The sequence below is a fragment of the Phoenix dactylifera genome, chromosome 2 (assembly GCF_009389715.1).
Source record: "Phoenix dactylifera cultivar Barhee BC4 chromosome 2, palm_55x_up_171113_PBpolish2nd_filt_p, whole genome shotgun sequence".
Lineage (NCBI taxonomy): Eukaryota > Viridiplantae > Streptophyta > Magnoliopsida > Arecales > Arecaceae > Phoenix > Phoenix dactylifera.
The window spans coordinates 26,886,502-26,899,998 of record NC_052393.1 but is presented as its reverse complement, the minus strand read 5'-3'; the positions used below and the strand labels follow the sequence as shown (position 1 = coordinate 26,899,998).

Below are 13,497 nucleotides of genomic sequence, written 5' to 3'. Positions count from 1 at the left end.
CCATGGATCTCCAAAACACTTTATCACGATTTTACAATTTTGTCTCATTTAGCAATCATATTTAGCATCCATCACCTTATATTACTTTTACAATAGAATGCAGTCATTAGCATGTCTCTACCCTTTGAGCAACTTCAAATCTTTTTTCATTAAAAAAAAGGATTGAAACAATCTTCGCTTGGCCATTTACTCCTAATACCAAAAGGAAGAAATAAAAATAAAAACCTACTCTTCTCTTAGAAAAGTCTCAAGATTATTACTCTGAAATTACTAGTACAAATATTATCACTCCACCTATCCCTTTGCTTCCACATAAATAACCTATCCCATTTGACTTTTAGTGAATGATTGTGGGCCAAATATTACCTTATCTTCTTTTCTTTCCACTTTCTTCATTTATTTATGTTTGTGCTCTCTACTCTCACTAATGATGCGGATCACGAGCCCAAGATGCTAGCTTTTGTGTTTTAATTAAAGAATAACCAAAATCGGTATTATTAAAAGGGTTTATGGAAATTTAATTTAGTCATGATTTTTATAATATAAATTTAGAAAAGTTATAATAAAACTTTTTCAGGCATTTGGAAAGCTTTAATACTTACTAGATGATCCTACTCAATTTGTTTTATTTATTAGTGGTATGTATACTATTCTTATCTCTAGCTTGAATTACTTCCAGCATCCGAGGCATGGAAATTTTTATTTCTTAAGCAGTCCTATGTAATAATTTTCATAACATTGCATGAACAAAACCATGCTATTAGATACAAAGACTAGATCAGATTTTAAACATGATGCCTATCTTTGATAATTTTATTGATTAGGGTTTATGTGTAAATAGTTCCAATATCATGCTTAAACTAACTATTTGATTATCCAGACTCATTTAAAATTAATTTATAGTAACTGCAAATAGCAATTTTATTTGTTAAAGCATTTTAGTAATAGTACTCATATCATACTTAAGCTCGTCACAGTTTAAGTAATGTCAAGACTATTTTAAATTTCTCACAAGGGATTATATGAATCCTATAAATTTTGAATATAAAAAACTAAGTTTTCTTTTCTTTCAAAATCCCACTCTTCTTTATATCCCAGATTAGGCAAAGATGTTGACTATCTTCCTGAGAAGAGATTAGAAGCCAAATCAACACAAAGGAGGTGAATATTCGCTCCCATTCCCTAGATCTAGTGAAGAGGAGGACATCCATCAATATTAAAGTGGTTTTTCTCTCTATAATATATTGAAAATTATAACAGTGCCTTTACTGATTCATTTGGATTTGAAATTTTCTATGAGCTGAACAATGTAGAAGTAAAAGAGCAAAGCAACATCCAATATTTAATGGAGACTCAATTTTAATTATTTTATATGTCCCCAATCAGATGGAGGTTAACATTATGTGGGTTGATATTATAGTTTGCTTTGCCAACTCAAAGTTCAACTACTATAAGCATTGTTGGACTTCTTAATTTTGTTAACAAGATTTTACAATCTGAAAAGTTCATGGGTGGTTCAATTTGACGCTATATTTTCACACTAAATAAAGCAATATACGAAATAAAGTTAAATAATACCATAAAGGTACCAGATTGCCCTAAAGTAGTAAAACTAAGATTTGATAAATCTAAAGAAAAATATAACCAAAACTATCCATGTGCATTTACTATAGAAACAAATTAGAAAATTTTGATTCAATTGGAGAGTAGGAGCACACCGATTTATTAGGAAGAAAGATATAAAAAAAGTAGCATACAAGTGTTGAGACCTTTCTTAAGGGCCACTAGACAATCAACTTAGTAAAACAACAAAGAAGAGGAGCAGCCATATGCCTTCTTAGAAGTATTAAAGTTTTTACTATTAAACTTTCCAATCTCTAACGATCAAGAGAGCGTGAGAAGGAACTGCATGAGGAGTTTAAGAGTGATTAAGAAAGGTTCAAGCATTCCTTTCCCTCTAGATGCTTGAACAAAGAGCCAGCATAGCTTAATTCATCCATTTCTAATATTAGCTAGCACCCTCTTTTCTGATGCCAAATAGTTGATATATATAGGAGGTTGGAAGATTTATCAAAGATACCAAGCGTTTTCTTGATCAAGTTCCACAATGGCTCGACGAATGGATAATGGAGGAATAGGTGACTACAAATTTTAGATAGGTAGTTATAGAGGATACAACATCCTTTGACTACCCCATCCTTTCTTAGCCATGATCTCCTTAGTTTGCACATTTTTGTTGATAGAATCTAGTTAATTTAAGAAAAATTGATGAAATCAGCACTTTATATATGCAATGTTATTGTAAACTAGCCATTTGGCCAATTCGTTATCCTCTCCATCGTGGTGGCTAGCTCAAAATGAGATATAAGATTGCATATATGACTTGATGTCCATGAACAACGATCCTTTTAGAATGTTCAAAGATATGTTGGTTATGGAATCTCTTTCCAACCAAATTCATCTAGCATAAAATATAGCATCCCTCCCAAGCAGCACATAACTCAGCCAGTAATACCTAGCATTCTTTAACACTGCAGCTTCCAATGATTAAGATGCATAATCCAAAAGGTTGGTCAAAATGAGATGCTAGACAGTAGAACCAACTTTATGTCCATGAGAAGGGTGTTTTAAATCTTCTTAGTGAGAGAGACAATGATCTAAGGGATGATGGTCATAGAGTATTCCTAAAACTAAATTCACATAGCAACAAGCATGTTCGTTGCAATGTGGCAATCCTCTTAAGTAGCACGTGACTTGACCATTAGCAATAAGTATTTGTTGATAGCTTTGCAAGTTTCATGTTCAAAATATCTCGACTATAATCTCAGGTTAGAATGTTGCCCTCTAGTAGAGCCATCTCCATAAATTGCTCCATCAAAATTAATTTTAAATGCTGGTTGGGAGCTACCAACAAATATTATACAGTTTGAGAGAAATAGGCTTAAAAAATCAAGGTAGCCCTAGAGGGCATACATGAGGATAGAGTGGGAAGGTGGAAACTTTGAACCATAATATTAATTGGATAACCAACTTGCCTCAAAGGTATATAAGTTGAATTAAAAACTCGATTATCCTGCATTTGGGAGATTTCATCCCATAAAGTAAAAGGTGTTGCGAACTTGATTTGGTACCTTTTATTAGCAATCATATTTAGGTTTAACAAAATTATAAAATCCCACCTCGATATATGCCTTGATAATCTTCTACATATATTGTAAATAATTAATTTTGGCCTGTCAAAAATGACCGACTCAAATTGCATATGGATGTTTATTGGTTTCTTTTTTTCTTTGGTGGAGTATGGGGAAGTCCTGAAACCACACCTCCCAAGAATTACAATCTTCAAAAAATACAACACATATTGCCTAAACGAGATAAAAGTGCTAAGGAAGAGTTGTGCGTCCATTCAACCAGGCACTTATTGTTAGCTCCTGTGGTAGCTATCAAGACACCCCCTGATCTTCGCTAATAGTACAAGAGTTACAGACAGAAATGATAAAGAGCTTCATGCTTGTAAGGTCGAGGATGCACTGGTGAGGCACTTTTGAGGATTCACCATCACACAATGGCAGGACGATCATGAAGTCCCCCTCCAACCACAGACAGCTGGCTCCCCATTTATTGGCCTCTTTAGTTCTTATAAGAAAAATAAAGATCATTATATGGTTTTTGATAAAAAAGGTCAAGATAATTTTTTGCATATGATGCATAATAATTTTTTCAATAGAATAAGAATTCTTATTAAAAGTTGAATTTTTAAAACACTAAACACAATAGTCTCCAAAAATACTAGGACAAAATTGGTAATACAATTTTATGTGCTCAATCTTAGCTTCCTTGAAGCTATTGTGATTACTAAGACTGAACCAACATTTTGTATCGATAAGGTGTATGCTACTTCATGAGAAATTATACATCCATTCCCTTCATGGTTGTAGTCATTACTGCTTGAAGCCTCAAGTTTCCATAAAGGGTACATGTTGCTTGCTCTAGTGCTTCCATGATCTATACGCCAATTATAAAAGATGGCAATCTACAACCCAACCACTATCACAACACATACCTATCCCAAGATAAGCAAGTCTTAGTTTGACTTAACAGGTTCATGTTGATTGATCTGAACAGAGGTGCAAATGAACCAAGCAACTCACAAGCTGCTAGAGCTCGACTCAGCTTGACTATTATCAAGCTCGAGATGAGCTTGAGTGGCACGAACAGTTTTTCAAGTCGAGCTCAAGTAGCAAAATACTCAGCTCAAGAGTTCACAAATCTAGTTCAGTAGATATATTTTTAACATTATTATATTTATTTATAATATATATTATTAATTTAATATATTAAATTATAATATTATGTTATATTTTTTAACCATATTTTTTTTATTATGACCAAGGCTTGAATATTTGAGCTTGAACTTGAGTTCGAGTATGGCTTGGTTGATATTCGAGTTGAACTCGAGTATTGCTTTCTTATCGAGTCGAGTTCAAGCTAGGATATTAAGGCTCGATCTATCTCAAGTCGAGTTTTGAGCTCGATATCTTGAATCGAGTCAAGCTCGTGCCTCTAGCACTCGACTAGACTCAACTCAATTGCACCCCTAGACCTGACCTAACTTTTTATTGAATATGTCATATTCATGTTAATGAGATAGTATCCAGATGTCATCACCAAAGAATGAATCTGAGATCGGTTCCAGTACGAGAATAGAAGGAGATAGACAAGGGGAGGGAATAGAAGGAAGAGGTTATTAGGAGGTAAATAGAGGCTACCACCGACCCATCGATGCTCAAGGTCAAAGAATAGACTTTGAAAGTGCAGCAATGGAAGAAAGTTGTCATACTCTTGATTAGGATACTCAATTCTTTAAAGAAAGCCCTATCTACTTAAACGAGCACCATCAGTATGAGATATTATTATATAAGAAGTCCAATTAGTTAATATTATCTCATCAAAGTTTGAAAGAATAGCTGATCATAAGGGTGAAGAGTATGGGCAGTGCTAATATAAGGTTTCCTACTAATACATATACGATATTCAAAAGAGCCGCTCATAAAGATTTCAATAAGCTGGGTTAACCTGACCAGATTTATCTCAAATAATATAAGCTTTAGGAATATTTTTTATATCAACTCATCGATATCTCTATTGTGTTCATAAATATAATACCATTCAATAAAAATTCTCTGCCAGCTCTTGTTCATTTGGTGTTTAGCCCATTTGATCTATGTTCTTAGTTTTGCAACCATATCTCTTACACTTCACCTATTTCTTCTCTTCTTGTCCTTAACATAAAGGATAGAAAAGTATCAATCCCTATTAATAAGACTAAGTTAAAAGCTAAGCATCATAGCTCGTCACCTAAAGCCTTTAGATGCTTCTTAATTCTTCTGCATTTTATTCATTTCTCCTCTCCAACCTAGTTTCTCAAGAAGAGAAAGTTGTCAACCACCTTTACTTAAGAAGGTATTGTCAATCTATTACCTTATTGCCATAATAAAAAATTATGACTACTATTGGATGATAAATCATAAATTAATGATGTCTTCCTTCAAAAATAGAGCATCAAATGAGGATGTTGTCTTAGCAAACATGAAAGTATCACACTCAATAAGGAAAGAAAACCTTCCTCCAAGGCCCTTCCACTTTCCATCCCAAATGTGCTTTTCTTAAGTTTACTATATGTTCTAACAATCTTAGAATGTTTCTACTTTTCTGATCTACCTACTACTTTGATATGAAAGATGCTAGAGTTATTAAAGGTTGGCAATTCAAAAGAGATAAGATCAAGTATCCTACTTTCAAAAAGAAAATCATAGTCAAGAGGGGTTGCACCGACGCCTTCTACATTAGCATCGATAGAAACCTCACCAACATCAAAGTTGATTACTTGAAACTAATTGATGAAGCTAACTAAAGCATACCTAGAAATCCAGTATCTATGTTCTAGGCCCTATTTTTCTTCTCTTAAGTTCAAGGATTTCTAGCCTAGATCAAATGTGTTTTTTTGCATAAGTATATCTTATAATGATATAACAAACTAAAAGCAAATCTCCCTCCCCTTAAGAGAATTGGATGATGAAAATTTTTTGGTCATTTTCTCAAAGCTCTTTTATCTTAAATCTCTCTCACACACAAATTTTTCTTTGAAACTATCATTGGATGTTCCTTTTCTTTTGAATACCTTGTTCTCTATTTGATTCCTTGTGCACTCCAAATTTTCTAAGTTAAAATCCTTTCTTTTGTATCTCTGTATCTTTCTCTAATTATTTCTCTTGCTATTTCCCTTCCCAATTCTTTATTTCCATAAGAGTGATGGTGGAAGGGCTAGTACTTTCTACATATCAATTTGGAGGTAACTGGTGGGATGGTTACAACATTGCCCACCTTAGTTTTGGGGATTAGAATCCCAGAAGATGAGGTACAAACTACCAAACCCCCAACACAAGAAAATGAGGATTGGCAATATCTAAAGTTCTATTTTTGTGGTCCTTTTCTCTATTAAATAGAGAATTGGTGTTTCTTTTGAGAACACCTCATTGAAAAGCTCAATTTCAATGAGATAGTTATTACATCTTGTCTATATACATCCGATTTACATAATCAATTATGTCCTATATGACTAAATTCACAAATTTCTGAATAGTACTGATTGAAAGAAGATTTTAAGTTATTGATGATAAAGATTTTTGAGATTTATGATGAAAACCAAAAGAGATAAAGTATTGCAAAATCAAATGAATAGTCACTTTGAAAATTGTTATAGGGACCTAATCTTGTCAATGAGTGCTAGCTCTTAAAGAAGAAATGTGATCATTCATATGATATAAAAGAGCTAATTAGTGATGGAATTTTATATTCCAAGGCACCATTGATACTTGGACATATTAAATTACTATTTACTCAAGAAAAAGGCTTATTGAAGTGCTTAGCATGCTTATTTTCCTTACAATTTAAACTTATAGATTTAAAATGACTAATAGTACAAAAACAAGAAAGCTTGTTCTTCTCTTATTTGAAATTTATGCTAATACATACCATATGCAAGCTTACTTTAAAGACATAAATTTTTAAAGATGTACTGATGTTCTATATTATTGCTTATATATATAAAAGTACAAGCTCATCTATCAATGCAATAACAAATGTACCGTTGGCAAATAAAACAACAAAAATAATAAAAAAAAGAATTAAAACATACATACCTTAAATATCAAAGTCGGACAATCCTTAAAATTTGCTATGCACCTCAACTGCAAAATATGAGAGGTCGATTATCTTTTGTTTATATAAATATAAATAAAATAATATATTTAATCTCTTAATCAAATAGTCATTTAATAAAAATAAGTCAGCAAACTGAAAGAACAATAATGTCATATTTACGAGCACGCACCTATGTTATTACTGAACCCATGTCAAAAGTATAAATTAAATGGTCTTGAGGTTTCACCTAGTCCCTTAACCTAGGCTCATATACTCATGATTTATAATTCTTATTCTCTTATCCATTTATGATTAACTCTTGATGATGAGATTAGTTAATACTAAAATTCAAGAAAACTTTGCCATAGTCTCCCTAGTATTTCATGTTTATTTTAAAGTAGCCTTGATAATTTACAAGTCAATTACCATAAAACAGTGCTGCTTTAGGATTTTAATCCCAAAAATCTTCTGGGATTTAAACTTATGGAAATCTGGAATTTCCTTTTGACACCTCAATTCTTATAGAATCAATTACTTTACAGCCAAGACAAATATTTATGCAAATTAAAAGTCATAATGTGTTGTCATGGGGGATTAGATTGAGGACTCTTCTGATGGAAAATATAAAGGGTATGTAGGCTTTGTTAGGGGCAGGACGGAATGCTGCCACACATCACGCCCTTCCCCTCATAATTCAAAGTCCATGAACTAAAATGGATTAAGAAAAAGAGAGATCACCTTTTTTAAGTTTCTAGCCAAGTTCGAGGTGTCAAATGATAAGGTCTCGATTTCTAGATTTAGAATTACTTTATTGTTGATAATTCAAAACCAAAGTTCAGGTTTTCATATGACAAAATCTCAAGAATCAAGTTTTCACTTCAAGTATTGAGCAAGGAATTTTTGGTTCACAACTCAAAAAAATGGCTTTAGATTCTAAATTACAATATGAGAATTCAGGTCCTATGCCTCCAAGGTCTAGGAATCACATTTGAGGTTTCAAATAATCTGATTTCAGATTTAAACTAGAGAATTTGGATCTAATTCATTAAATTTGAAAAGCATTATATTCAAAGCTAAAGTTTCAGCAAATGAAGTTTTGATTTTTGGGAGTTGAAGAATAAAGGTTTGAGTTCTAGATATTAATAATGAAGCACTGAGTACTAAATATTATGGTTTCAAGTTTTGAATTTTGAACTTGAAAAAATAATGCTAATAACTATACATCAGGTTTAATATAACATGACTTCAAATTGCAACTTTTAGCTTTCAGACGATAGTCTTCCACTTTTCAAAATCTAGAAAATGAGTTCCCAAAAACTTCATGGTTCATAAAATAAGATTCAAGTTTCAAGCTTAAAACCAAAAAATCAGGTATTATATCTTAAGTTTCAAGTTAGCACAATTGAGGTTTCAAATAACTTGAATTCAGGATTTAGAAGATGAGAATTAAGATCATATACTTCATGCTTGATCTGAAACATATCCAGGTTTCAAATTTTATACAATGAGTCATGGCGTGGGCATTGGACAACATAAGCATCAAGTTTCAAGTTTAAGACAATGAAGCTTCAGACATCAATCTCCAAGAATGAATTACTGAATAGGCTTATTCCAAAACAAAGTTTCCAATTCCAAACCAAGATTTTGCAAATGGCTAACAATAAATTGACACATTAAGTGGTGAAATCTGACTAAAGAATCAAAAGCTTTAGGATTTAGTTAGTATTCAAACCTCAAAACATGAGTTTCTACCCAATTAGGTTTTAGCTACTATGTCTAGTGATATTTAGCTACAGGTGTCCCTCTCATATGTTTGACATAGAACTACTGGAGTTCATCCTTTGCATATATTCAACAAATCAACCTTCAAGTCCAGAATATCTTTAGCTAACAACCAAATTTAAACTAGGATGACTTTGAAACATTCTATTTGGCAAGGTGCATAAAAAGGACTTGTAAGCCCAATTAAAATCTGTGTAATACAAAACAGGCCATTAGACACATATTCTAAAGTTTAATCGAAATATTTAAGTATTTTATGGGCCTAATTACCTTAATTTTAAAATGAATACAAAATTTTTTTCTCATAATTAATGCAAAAGCACACATAAAGATCTAAAAATTTGTACATGTCAAGCTTGGTTTAAAGAACCAAGTGATTCCAAGTTACAATGTTTGAAATTTTAAGTATTAGGCTCAACTAATTGAGCTTTTTTTTAATTATTTGATCCTATGTTCTAGTATCTATTTCTAAACAAAAGCTCCTTATATCAAAAACGAGTGTAAACATGCCACCTAAATGAAAAACAGATTTTCATTTACATGCCTTCTAACCATGCCGATTTAAATTGGATCTGATATAGTAATTATATTGAATCTAAATCTATCATCCAAAGAATACCCAAACCCCTATAAAGTTGAAATTCAAATTGAATGTCTTTCTAAACTAGTCTAAAGTATGAATGTAGTCATCTAAAACTATCTTTCAAAAAATTTATGGAATGGTTGAAATGACTACTAGCTTGATGCCTGGAACCTCTCTAATGACCCTCTTCTAGATACATTTAGACTTAGTCCATTGAGTCCAACCAAGTTTAACCGCATGAACACAAGCTTGATCGTCCAAGTCCACCCTATGCAAAACTATGGTTAGTTCTTTAACCATGTTCATGCAAACACTAAGTTTAGTCTTCAAACAAAACAAAATTAACCTCCGCATCATTAAACTGGGAAATTTATATTTTAGAACATTCCATAATAATCAACTATGTAAATTCCAAGTTAAGAGCAAAATCTACCTCCAAGTCATCAAAATAGACAAACTCAATCTTTAGAAAATAAACTAACCATTACATTATCAAACTAGGCAAAATCATGTTTTGAATGAAGATGACCCACCATGCTAATAAACCGAATCTAAATTTTTTCCTCTTAAAATCAAATATGAGTCTGTTTATTTGAAACTTAAGTTAAAATATAAATTTAGTCATATGTTCACTAATTGATAAGCACTAGGGGAATTCTCTTGGTTTAGCCATGAATAAATATAAATTAGACCAATTACAAAACTAATATCAACTTTACTTTTTGTTACCAACAAACTCATAGCTTATATTAATTTTATTTGGAAGCAAAAAGCTATAACCCGTCCATGTGTAAGTGTCTAGACATCCTCTAATCTACATTAGTTGCATGCAAATCAAATCAAGCAATTTGAAATATATTTTGACCATTTTTGACAACAAAAACATGTAGATATTTAATAATAGGAAGAACTGCATTGCATTAATATGCTACGATAGCTGTAGTGATGCCTTTATGACCTAAACTCCAACATGGTCATCCTTATTAGCCATAGTTGGCCATAAAAATAATACAAAATATAACATATAGAAGTTTGTTACTCAAAAAGGTCCTGATATACTTAACTAGTGGCAACCTTTACGAGAACATACTAATCAAGCTCTATATGATTGATTGGTACAATATTGTAAAGAAATAGTTCTACTTTCATGATAAACAAGCTTAAAACAAATGTGATACAAAATACTATATGTTATTAATTAAAGATCGGTGGAGAAAAATCTTCATTACAAAACAACCCGAAGATGGATAAAATTGAATTATAGGAAATACCTCAAAGTTTCTCAAAATCTCACTAAGACTGACATGGGTAACAGTCTTAATGAATCTAAATGCCTTAATAAGCATAATGAAAATTGAGAACAATACTTATACAATTAATTTCATATATGTATCGCGTCGCATCTCTGAAAGCAATACTTGAAATCCAACTCAATCTACAACCCTAGTTCTCTTCTTCATCCCTCTTTCAATATCAAGATAGGGGGTGCGGGTGGACTAGGCCATGAACACTCATTGCTGACCACTAGCAGTAGTGGGACAAGCCCACCACTGGCAAATCCATAATTAGTAAGTCGATGATTAGTGGTGACTGCTCAATTTTCTTAAGAAATGCATAACCTGAATTTTAATCTTGTTATGACATCAAACTCAAGGAAAAATATGAATTAAATCCAAGAATTAAAACACAAAATCAAAACAAAACAAAGAACCGAAAGAATCCTTGGAATCAAAGATTTATCCTAGGTAGCTAAGGAAATGTTTGGGGCCATTACACAATGAGGATTTACATAGATTGAAAATAAAAACTATATTTTCTTAGGGCACTGATTAGTAGAAGCAAAAATTAAACCTAAGAGACATATAATTTCATCTTTGATTAAAATCGAAACTTGATTCTAATAGAAAATAATAATAATAAAGAAGGGGGCGATGACATCTAAAGCAATAGATAAAATCTTGATTCTTCTAACATAATAGTTGATCATGTGAATTGTCAATTTCATTTTCATGTAAATACTAGAATAGTTCATGGATATGCATAGGATATAAAGAACAGAGAACATAGTGTACCTTAGAGCGACCAATTTTTTTTTCTTGAAGATATTGGATCTACTATTGACACTCTTTTTGTTCAGCAACAAACTTGATTTGGGTTAGTTTGAAGATTTTGCAACTACAGAAAAAAGGAGGAATAAATTCAATTTTGATACATGATCATTAACAAATCCTATTTTCATGCCACATATATAAAGCTTAACTGGATATATCTAAATCATTCATGGAGATACTTAAGGCAATATGAAGAGGAAGTGAATCATGCATGATGATAAATGATCCTCTCTAAAGATGTAAAATCTACTAACAAGAATGGTAACCCTTTTTATCCAACAAGTTTGATTAGAACTAAAGTTTTATGACTAAAATAAAAGGAATAATCAATCTAACTTTAGTATTGTATAGTAGAATAATTGTATATTCCTAGATTATTTATGGAGATGCATATAATAGAGAAGATAGCAAAGAAATTGTACCTGAGGATGACTATTCCTTTCTAAAGATGTTGAGGGACTACTAAGGATGATTCCCTTTCTGTTCAACAATAAATTTAATCAGAGTTAGAGATTTAAAACTTAGAGAAAAAAGGATCAATCAGATTCTAATACCACATGAAAGCATAATTATATACAACAAGATCTTCCAAAGATGCATAGGATAGGAAAAATAGGGAACTAATAATACCAAAGGATAATCAACCAATCTTTTCTGAAGATGTTGATTCTATTATTAACAATGGTTTTCATTCCTATTTAAAAACAAATTTGATGAAGGTTAAAATTTTACAATTCAAAAAAAGGACGATCAATCTAACTTTGATACTAGGTGAAAGCATGATCACATAAACCAAGATGTCTTGTGATGATGTATGGGGAAAAGAAAATAGGGAACAAATCATACTTGAAAAGAACCAATCCTTTCTGAAGATGCTGGTTCTGCTTTCTGTCCAACAACAAATTTGATTAGGGTCTTAAAATTTAGAGAAATGAAGGGTTAATCCAACTCTAAAATCTTGTGAAAGCATAATCACACACATCAAGATCCTTATAGAAATGCAGAGGATAGAGACAATATTGAACAAATCATACTTAAGAACAACTTATCCTTCTTGAAGATGTTGAATCCACTATAAAGGATGGTTCCCCTTTTTATCCAATAACAGATTTGATTGGGGTTAAGCTTTTACAAGTTGAAAGAAAAATGATTAATCCAACTCTATACCACATGAAAGTGCAAACATTTGAATCGAGATCTTTCATCAAGATATATGGGATAAAGAGAATAAGGAACAAATCTTACTAGAGGTCGATTAATCCTTTGTAAAGATGTAGATTCCACCGCTAAGGATGTTAGCCCTTTCCATCCAACTAGAAATTTGATTAGGGATAAAGAGAATAGAGAACAAATTGTATCTATAAATGACTAACCTTTCTTGAAAATATCACATCCGTTTCCAAAGATGATCTCACTTTCTGTCTAATAACAAATTGATTAGGATCAATATTAGGGTTTTAGAATTGTTATAAAAGAAGATCAATCCAACTCTGCTACCACATGAAAGCATAATCGTATACACTTGGATTACTCAAAAAATACATAAAATGGAGAATAAGTATAAATCATACCTAAGGATGATCAAATATTTTTTAAAGATATTGAATCTTTTTCTAATGATGGCCTCCGCTCAAAAGAGGAACTTAGGTTTTGCAAGGGGGTTTGAACCTAATGAATATATAAAAAAAAAATTTGATTGAGGTGAATATTAGGGTTTCAGAACTGTTAGAAAAGGAGATCAATCCGACTCTGATACCACATGAACACATAATCAAATGCATTAGGATTGTTCATGGAAATAGATAAAATAGAAAATAA

At 31.8% G+C, this 13,497-nt stretch overlaps 1 long non-coding RNA gene across 1 annotated transcript; it reads right to left on the bottom strand.

Moving 5' to 3' along the window:
- Positions 1 to 7,202: 7,202 nt before the first annotated feature.
- Positions 7,203 to 13,093, bottom strand: LOC120104491. Its single transcript, XR_005506883.1, has 4 exons — positions 12,526 to 13,093; positions 12,102 to 12,159; positions 11,641 to 11,743; positions 7,203 to 7,250 (listed from the first exon to the last, which is right to left on the bottom strand). It is a non-coding gene; the product is annotated as an uncharacterized LOC120104491 (long non-coding RNA).
- Between the last annotated feature and the right edge of the window lie 404 nt (positions 13,094 to 13,497).